The sequence below is a fragment of the Camelus bactrianus genome, chromosome 23 (assembly GCF_048773025.1).
Source record: "Camelus bactrianus isolate YW-2024 breed Bactrian camel chromosome 23, ASM4877302v1, whole genome shotgun sequence".
Classification (NCBI taxonomy): Eukaryota; Metazoa; Chordata; class Mammalia; order Artiodactyla; family Camelidae; genus Camelus; species Camelus bactrianus.
This window is the reverse complement of record NC_133561.1, coordinates 17993466-18003015: the sequence shown is the minus strand read 5'-3', so window position 1 is coordinate 18003015 and position 9550 is coordinate 17993466. Positions and strand designations below refer to the sequence as shown.

General features: G+C 40.5%; 1 long non-coding RNA gene across 1 annotated transcript; it reads left to right on the top strand.

Annotated features, from left to right (window-relative positions):
- Window positions 1-1660: 1660 nt before the first annotated feature.
- On the top strand, window positions 1661-8859 carry LOC123613989 (uncharacterized). The gene is made up of 3 exons (XR_006721422.2): window positions 1661-2511; window positions 2971-3075; window positions 6999-8859. It is a non-coding gene; the product is annotated as an uncharacterized LOC123613989 (long non-coding RNA).
- Window positions 8860-9550: the final 691 nt, after the last annotated feature.

Genomic DNA, 9550 nt, shown 5'->3' with positions numbered 1-9550 from the left:
TCCACTAGATTTCTTCATCAGTTGGTAGAAAATCTGCCCCTCATAATAACTGACCTCTCCTAATAAAAACCACACTAAATAGTAAAATAAGAACGACTATTTTTCAGAGGGACCAGAAGGCAGAGGTAGGGTGCTTGTGTGACTGTGAGGGCTAGAGTTGTTGCTTACTCTGTCTGTCTGTCTTGCCCGTGGATTCTCTGTATGGCACTGACCAAGTGACATGAAGAATACAAAGCATTAGAAGGATTTTTTTTCCCCTCTGAAGAACTTATAATTTAGGGAAGCTGATTAAATAGATTGATATTACCTTAGAGGAAGACCCTGTAAAGTACAGGGAATGGGAAAAGAGTGGAAAGTGTAAACGCAGATCTTTTATTGACTTCCTTATTTGGGAACATATCTTTCTGTTTGCAAATGTCCTAATGTTGGAGTTGAGTCCAGAGACCAAAGATGAGGCCCAAGGAGACAGTCGCTACTGCTCTGGCTGCTGTGAAATTCTTAGATGCCAGACACTGACCCCAAAGTGGATGTTGCAGGAGAAAACTGCAGGGGTTGACCACTTCAGAGCTTGGAGTCTTAGAAGTGGAACTAGAAATCGGTGATTAAAAGATAGGGGGTGGGGGTGGGGATGAGGGGCGGGTATAGCTCAGTGGTAGAGCGCATGCTTAGCATGCACAATGTCCTGGGTTCAATCAGCAGCACCTCCATTAAACGAACAAATAAAAAAAATTTTTTTTTAATCAGAAAAATCTCTATTTTGGAACTAATATGGATATGCTCATCTCAGAGTAAATGAGCTATAGTTTGAGAGTGTCAGGAAGTTGACCTTATATAATATCCATATTATTATAATTTTCTACAGTGAGTTGCTCCTTTTTTACTTCTAGATTATCAGGACACTTGAACAACTTCCAGTGTTGACTGGGATCTTTTGAGGACTGTCAATATTCATAGGGAAGGAGCTTCTAAGCTCAGATCATCAGACTCTTCATTCAGATGGGAACCAGGACTACATCTCCCAGAAATGCAAACAAGGAAACAAACCAAACTTACTTCTTTGGGGAGAATGTGTTCTTGCACATTCAACGCAGGGATTTTAGTCTTCCTAGGAGAGCCTGCCAGGAGAAGATCGGATGTCTAAGGAGTTTGAGAAAGTGCTGCACCTTAGACTATGTTTAAGTGGTTCATCACCTGCAACTGAATCCCACCTACAACTGAATTGCACCTCTGGACATCTGATTTAATGGCCACTAGGCAAGAATGTCTATTGGGACATGAAAACTGAAGAAATGATTAAGAAATCAAGGGGTCTCTTGGAAATGGAGGCACATCCATTCCTAGGAATGTTGAGATAAGTCACATGGGACTCCTTCTATATCCCCAGCATTTTTCCAAGGAGAATTTTAGAAGCTTTTTTTTGCGGTGAGGTGTAGGTAATTAGGTTTGTTTGTGTTTGTTTGTTTGTTTGTTTTAATGGAAGTACTGGGGATTGAACCTAGGACCTCACATGTGCTAAGCACATGCTCTACCACTGAGCTATACCCTCCCCGCTCCCACCAAGGGAAATCTTTAAAGGAAAAAGGTCACAAAATGGTAGCCTGAGGGATTAGAGTGGAGACAGGGTGGGATGGTGGCGGGGATGTTCCACCTCTCCCTCTCTGTAGAGGCTGTTGGGACAGGTGGTAGGTAGACTAGATTGGGTTTTCTGGTATCCAAGGTAGGGACAGTGCCATTCACCTTTGGCTGTGTCCTTGGCTGACTGGCCAGTGAACAGTGAGCACACGATCCCAAGATAGAGCCTGATATGGCAAAGCTGCTATAGACCAGAGAGGATGGGGGCAGGATGGGGCTCATATTCTGGGCAGCACATGTCAGATCTCAGGCCTGGGCTCAGGAAGTGAGTTTAGACACAGAGTGAACATCTTTGGTCTCAGCTGTGTTAAAAGATGGTGTGTATAATAAGCAAATGACTTGTGCTTCATCCTAGCTCTGTATCTTTCACTTGCTCTGTGACCTTGGAGAAATTACCTAACCATTCTGTGCCTCAGTTTTATCATTTAAAAGAGAAAGAAGACTATGCCCTGCTTCGGAGGATTTTATGAGTATTACATATGTTAATTCATGTGAAGTGCTTGGAACAGTGCCTGACCCATAGTAACCATCAAGTAACTGCGTGATAGGCATTAGGCGTCCATATTATGATACTCGGTCAGCATGAGGGTGACATTTTTAAACCTCAAAGCTTGTGTGGGACATCTGGGTAAACTTTCATTTAGATTAAACTCGAAAAATGCCACAGCCGTTTACTTCAATGTGACTGAAGTTCATCAAGTGTCTCTGAGGTGGAAATAATTAACTTACATCTTTACAATATTAACAGATTGCTAGCGTTAACATCTTAGGAGCAAATGCTTTATTTCATTAAAGCCTTTCCTAAGCAGCAGAGCAACATGGTTAAAAGGCAGCCGTCTTGAGTCTTAATATGAAGACCCTTGAAAATGGAATTCTCAGGTGGGGGTAGGAGGGGGAAATTGTGGTTTCTTGTATTGTTTCTCACATGGAGTGTCCCAGGATTGGGGGAAGACTTGAGAATTTTTAAATTTATGTTTTCATAAAGCATAGCTTTAGTTTCTCAATTCAGTTGTTTCTTCAACTAGGGCCTGTGAGAATTTTTTTCATTTATGAGATATCAGAATAATACTGAAATTTGAGAAATGTTTGTAGAGTGGAAAGGATGTGGGTTTTGAAATCAGACAGTTCTGGGTTCAAATTCTGTCTCTACTATTTACTTGCTGGGAGACCTTAGACAATTACTTGGCCTCTCTGACCCTCACTCTTCTCATCTGTAAAATGGTGACAAGAGCTACCCACAATCTTGTTATAAAGAATGCATATAAATTATTTAACACATGGTAGGGGCTCCATGGAAATTATCTCCCATCCTTTTGTCCATTTTTCTTCTTCCCCAAGGAAAGAAGAGAGTGCTTATTCTGCCTCTTGAAGGAAAGTAAAGAGAAACTCAACTGAGATATTTAACAGATTTGTATTGGAGACCCAGTGATTCAGACAGTGATGGTAAGCTGAATAATGTCCCCCTCCCCTACCTGAAAAAAATATATAGCCCTGTTCTAATCCCTGTAACCTATGAATATTACCTTGCATGGCAAAAAAGGATTTTACAGCTCTTGACATAGGGAGAGTTCCTGGTTTATCCAGGTGGGCCCTAAGTTCAATCATGAGTGTCCTCATTAACGGGAGGCAGAGGGAGATTTGACCATAGAAGAGAAGAAGGCAACGTGATCAGAGAAACAGAGATTCGGGTGATGTGGCCACAAGCCAACAAATGCCAGCAGCCACTAGAAGCTGGAAGAAGAGGCAAGACCTGGATTCTCCTCTGAGCCTCAGGAGGGAGGGCTGCCCTGACAGCACCTTGATTTCAGCCTGGGGAAACTGATTTAGGCTTCCGGACTCAAGAACTGTGAGAGAATAGATTTCTATTGTTTTGAGCCACAAAGTAGGTGGTGATTTGTTACAGGAGCAATAAGAAACCAATACAGATGTTTGGAGTGGCTCTGTAGATAGAGGACTTTGGAGATATGATGAAAATACATTGTGCTTCACCGCAGAAATGTTTTTAAGAGCTCCCAAGCAAACATTTCAATTCTTTTGCCAAGTCCTTGACTGCAAGGCCAACAGTTACGTAGAAGAGGGTTGAGACCTGAGCAGGCTGTGAACAGCATTTTTTTTTTTTTAAATAAACTAGGACAAAATAAAAAGCCAGAAATCTAATGCTCTTGCCACTGTAAACCTGGTGCTCTCTTACAGCTGCCTATGCGCAGCCATTACACAAGGTCTTTCCTGGAGTCTCTTTTCTTCTCCTGCTGCTCTTGGTCAGGTGCCCTCTTCCTTGTCTCCATGGCATCTCGTGTTTCCTCTATTAAGGTCCTTGTCACCGTGCAGCACATATTGCACATTCACTCAGCAAGCATATTGGGAGTCCTACCGTGTGTCAGGCACTGCGCTGGGTGTTGGTCCTATCTGAGTGTTTGTCTGCCTCCTCACTGGACAGCTGTTTCTCTGAGGAAGAGTGTTTTGACTCTGTATCTCCTGCACCTCACGTGGTGCCTGGCATGCTAATGGACATTCAGTATGGTTACGCACTGTGGTTCTAGCTTTTAGAATTCTTTTAAACAAATTCGAATGGCGCTTGGGGGAAGTTCACCTGGCGTGGTCCCGCTAGGCATGGACAGGCCTGATGGGCATAGGCTTTCTAGAAGATTGACCATAGAAATCTCCAGTTGGCCTTTCACATTTTGATAGCCCCTCAGTAGAACTAGACAGATTTTCTTTTCTCCAAATCACCCTTTGCCACTTTACCCTGACCTTTCTAGAAGGGGAATCACACAAGTGATAAAGAAATGGAAGGAGTGCTTTGTACACCTTGGAGGTAGTCCTAATTGCAGGCCTGGGTGGAGAAGATAGACAAAATAAAAATCTCTGTCATACAGGAATTTTTAAAAGAAGACGATGCCTTACCTCCCCAACTTAGGCTCTTTTGCTAACTTGTAACATCATTATGTCCTTAAAACATCAAACCTGAACACCAAATTATATTCAGCAAGGAAGGTCTTAGGCAACAACCACACATGTAAAATATAGACGATGATATCACTGCTGACTTGGTATAATTACATCCTTGCACGTAAACTTTATCTTTCTTTCTAGGCATTCAAGGCACATGAGAGACATTATCTGGTTGTTTTCCCCCAAACATTTGCCAGCTAGGTAGGGAGCAGGTATCATTGCTGTCTTCATGTCATGTATGTGTCGATAGCTTTCCTGGGAATTATTTGTCCAAAACTCCACTGGCAAGAAGAGCGACTGGAAAGAAAAAGACCGGAGGCTTAATTTAAAAAACAGAACTTCCTGTTGAGGCAACTTCAGGTCACAATGCTGGGATATTTCTAAGTTCAGGCATTCTTGGAGCGAGGGAGCATAAAATGTTAGTTATTTCCCTTTATTTGTGGGTGCAGAGGAGGGAATGGGGTAGCAGATCATTTAATTAAATCAATTCGACTTGGTATTTTGTGTTCAGCACCTACAGGGCGTGTCAACGGATGATTTCTTTCCACGAGGGCCATGGCATCACTGAGTGAAGCTCAATAAAAGGACCAGCAACAAAATCAGGAACATTTTTTTTTTTTTTTTTTTTTTGCTATTAGAGGCAACTCTGCTATTGTGATGAAAACATTTAGAGTTGGGAAAGTCTGCGCTGGAGTCTCAGCTCCGATACTAACTTGTTGAGTGATTTTGAGCAAGTCTTTTAATATCTGTTTCTCTCTCTCTCTCTCTTTTTTTTTTTTTTTCGGTCTGCAAAATGAGCATAATATTTACTCTAATCAAAAGCTATCAGAATTTAAAAAGGATCATATATGTAAAGTGCTTTAAAAACAGTAAATGCTATAGAAAAAAAAGCTATTATAAAGCTAATGGACCACTAAAATGACAGAACCTAATACAGATTAGATTTTCTTACAAGGGGAGGTCTATTTCCAATGGGTCATTGGTGCAAGGAGCATGCCTTTAAATCCGTAAATTATTATCTTCCTGGAAAATCAGGAGAACATAAAACAAGGAGGGAAAAGGAGCCCTGAAGCTATAGGTATATCAAAATTTAAAGAATGTGTCAAGTGTGAATGCTAGTCTATGTGGTGGAATTCAAGTATCTATACACTGTACGGGGGCAGGAAGCTTAAAGATAAAGCTTTCCTATGTCTCCTGGAATGTGGACCCTTTGTTGGGGATTCTCGAGGTGAAGCATTCCATAGGAAGTATTTGTTTAATTAATCGTAGCCAGAACGTAGCTGGGGGTAGGCCAGATTCCATCGTGTAATGTTATTGCTCCTCCAACCAAGATACGTGCATACTTTAAGCCAAGGGCAAACCCACAACATTTGAACTCCTAACCTTTAAAACACAAGGCAGCTACTTTGGCCACCAGGCATCCCAGTTCTTGTTTACCAGGACTGGGAGTTCTCATCCGACAGAGCCCCATTTATTCCATGACCCTAGCGGAGCAACTCAAAGGAATATCCATTTTAAAATCATATCTGTGGCACCGAAAGGATTCTGGAGCTCTGAATCAGCCCCTTACCTCATGGCAAAATTTACAGGCTTGCAGAGTTAAATGAAAATCAGATTGGAATGTACGGGCTTCTATTTTTCTGTAATGACATGTTGTGAGGAAAGGGAAGGCAATTTTCTTGGAGATTCCTCTAAAGCCAGTGCACTTGCGGTGGTTGTTTTTGGTTTACAGAACTATCTGAAACAGACCCAGGGCCCACTGCCCTCTCCGGGTGCAGGGCTCTGGACCACACAGGCCACTTGTCCAAGGATTGTAATTAAGATCAGTAATCATGCCCTTCACTGGGCACGGGTTAGCCTCTTCTGTAAGCACTCAGAAAGTCAACTTTAGTACCTCATGCTTTCTCTGAAGTAATTCGATGACAATATAAGAAAATCAGTTCTCTAAAACGCAGTCTTAGACTTTGGCTCCACTATGAGTTGAAAGAATTTTGTGAGGAAAGAAAGGAAAAAAAGGAAAGACGTGTCTGTTTCTCACATCTGACTATGAAAAATCCATTTACTATAACCTGAAAAGGAAAAATAAACACAGTCCATGAAATTCTGCGGCAAAAAGGAATGAAAATGTTCTTTAAAAAAAAAATTAAGAAAGAAAGGAAAAGAAACGGAACTGTATTCTCTGCAGGTTTAGCGGCAACCTTTGCCAAAATGTGCTTTCTGGAAACTTTCCTCTAGACCTGGCTCCCACCAACAGGCTTGGCTGCAGGAGGAAGGCTTGGAAGACTGTGGTTCGGAATGTGTGAATGTCAAAGTCAGACGTTGTTCCCTTTTCTTTATAACAACAACAAGCCTTTGGTTTTGGCTACATACGTACTGGGTTTTCCGGTACTGACTTGTTTCTTTTCTTGTTACAGGTTAGAACTATTGAGGGGCTCTTGGTATTTTCAGCTTCTTTTCGTTTTAACCACCACTTTCCGCTTCCTCACAATGCCCTTGAGAAGCTAACAGGCACTGTTTGCAGGCTGAAATGGAGAAAGGACCGAGTGAGTATGAAATGGTTCGTGGGAAGCCACACAACAAGTTGGAAGGAGCTTCTGAATTAGAGCTTACGATTTCCTTGGCCTCGCAGGTCTGTAAACCTGGTCCATGAAGCTAAGTTTTTCTGACATTGAGGCCCACAGGTACATGTTGATCCACAGACAGAAGGTGAGACTTCAAACAGGTCATCAGCACGCTGCAGAGTGACTACACGTGGAATGTTTTAATACAAGAATTGCCACCTGCTGGGCAGACTGTTAGCTTAAAATTGTTTTTCCATGGATTATTCTAATTGCTAACATAATTCAGATGGAACAAGGGCAATATTGAACCTAATCCCAGCTATGAAAAGATTTGCTCAATAAGCAACAAATATAAAGTAGATTATAGGGACAATGTCTCATGTCATATGTCATATATCACACACTTAAGAATAAGACACAGGAAATAACAGAATCAATCATAACTGAATTGCAGGGAGCTATGTTTTTCAACAAGCACCACTATACAATAATCACTGATCCTGCTACTTCCTGTGTCTTTTTCTTAAGTATGTGGCATACAACATATGAATGACACATAGTAGTCATCTCAAAAAGAGACATAGGTAGTCTGTGTAACCTACAGTATTACACAGCAGTTGTTGCAACTGAAAAAGCTGTTCCCAGGAAAAGGGTACCTGCTGAAGTCATTTTCACTGGATCTTGAAGGTCAGCAGAACTCATCATGTGTCAGAATTATGCAGAAACAGATGAAACAATGTGCATAACTTGAACCAGAAAACATGCTGAAGAGTCTACTTGAAGGAGCAATAGTGGACTGAGAGACTGAGAATTTTCTGTAATTAGTATAAAATGCTTCCTGATACCAGGGAGATTTATTAATAGAGGAGGGCATGGGATGTGGGACAGTGTGGGACACAGGAAAGAACCTGTAGATGAGAAAGAATCAGGGACAATGGAATAATCAGGAAAAAAGCAGACCAGGGCCGAGAAAGTTCCCTTGGCCACACTTGACTAAAACGAAAACCAGAGCCACACCGTCTATGATTTATAGCTTATTGCATGCATATATTTGTCTAAGTTAACTGTTTGTAATTGTATTATGATGTTAGTGCTTTTTATGTTCTTTCTGCGGATTTCATAAAATCAGATTAAAACCATCTCTTCTTGTATTATTAAAGACTGATATGAGGCATTTTCATTGAAGATAGCAGATTAAATGAGTAAGTTAGCCTTAATTCCCTTCTAAACTTTTCTAAACTATAAATAAAGGGACTGGGGTGGTGGGGGAGTCATAAACCATAACCACAAAGAGACTAGAACAAGAGAAAACAAAAACAAAATTTGGGGTGCTGGAAAGCACCTGGTCAAGTGATAGCTACTTAGGAAATCTGAGAATGCCAAGTTTTATAACAGTGCTTGGGAGTCTGAGAAGCCACCCAATTTACACTGGAGAACCCTCAAAATGCTTAGGAATTGGTGGCTGGAGGTTCTCCTTGAAGTGAGGCTGAAGGTGAGCTACAATCAGCATATTGGATAAAAGTCTATTTAATAATAAAATAATGCCATTTGCAGCAACATAGATGGACCTGGAGAATGTCATTCTAAGTGAAATAAGCCAGAAAGGGAAAGAAAAGTACCATATGGTATCACTCATATGTGGAATCTTAAAAAAAAAAGACAAACTTATTTACAAAATAGAAACAGACTCACAGACATAGAAAACAAACTTACGGTTACCAGGGCGGGAAGAGGGTGGGAAGGGATAAATTGGGAGTTCAAGATTTGCAAATGCTAACTAATATATATAAAATAGATAAACAATGAGTTTATACTGTATAGCACAGGGAACCATATTCACTATCTTGTAGTAACTTATGGTGAAAAAGAATATGAAAACAAATATATGTATGTTCCTATATGGCTGAAGTATTGTGCTGTACACCAGAAATTGACAACATTGTGAACAGATTATACTCCAATTAAAAATATATATATATATATATAAAATCTATTTAAAAAGCAGTTAGATGGGTGAATGGATAAATAAAATGTGATATATCCATACAATGGAATATTACTCAGCAATAAAAAGAAATGAAGTTCTGATTCATGCTTTGAACTTTGAAACACCATGTTAAGTGAAAGAAGCCAGATACAAAGGACCACATACTGTATGATTCCATTTATATAAAATGCCTAGAATGAGCAGGCCTATAGAAATAGAAAGTAGATTAATGGTTGCCTAGAGCTAGTGGGAGGTAAAATTGGAGCGTTTCTGCTAATGGAAATGAGTTTCCTTTTAAAGATAATAAAACATTCTAAGATTGTGGTGATGGTTGCACAACTCAGTGAATATACCAAAACCCACTGAATTGAACACTTTAAATGGGTCAAATTATATGGTATGTGAACTATATTTCAAT